Source organism: Lepidochelys kempii, chromosome 7 (genome assembly GCF_965140265.1).
Source record: "Lepidochelys kempii isolate rLepKem1 chromosome 7, rLepKem1.hap2, whole genome shotgun sequence".
Classification (NCBI taxonomy): Eukaryota; Metazoa; Chordata; order Testudines; family Cheloniidae; genus Lepidochelys; species Lepidochelys kempii.
The window spans coordinates 104,775,226-104,775,952 of NC_133262.1; positions in this window are offsets into that span (position 1 = coordinate 104,775,226).

Consider the following 727-nt stretch of genomic DNA (forward strand, 5'->3'; position numbering starts at 1 on the left):
ATAACTACCCTATATTTTGTGAATACAGCTTTGTTACTATGCCGCAAATACTAGTTGATTTTTTTTTTGCCCGCTGGCAAATCACAATTCCTGCAGATAGTTGGGGTTTTTTTATGCTCAGAAAGAAAGTCTGCATGGTTGAGGCTTGGAAACCTTATGCTTAAACCCCATATATGAACCACTGACCTTCTTTGTGTATTACTATCTCTTCTGACTACTGCATTATGGTCATCATCCAATCGTATTGTCAAAAGGAGCATGACAAACCTGCAAAGACAACACTTCCTTGTGTCTTTCTGTAGCAAAATATTTACTCTATTTTACAAATATTGATCCTTTATGCTTGTTTATGAGTGATTACCGTAGCTGAAAATATCCACATCGAAGTGCTAAGAGTTGGAGGGCTTTCATTATGCACTCTCCCCTTCCACAATCATTCTGATGTGCAATAGGGTGAAATGAAAATTATTCCCTCACAGTTGTCGTATTTCTGTTGTAGGAAAAGATTACAAAATTTTGTTATGCCTGGGTGGGCATGAACAATGTGAACAAGAATGGCATACAAACCATAATCTCGTTGTTTTAGCCTCTTCCTCTAGCGAATTCCACCTTTTACCTCCACAATAGGAAAAGTTGTTGATCTTTTTAAATAAACAAGTCTCTCAACTCTAAATTGCATTTTCACATGTAGATGCATGAAATCTAGCTGACAGATATTAAAAATATA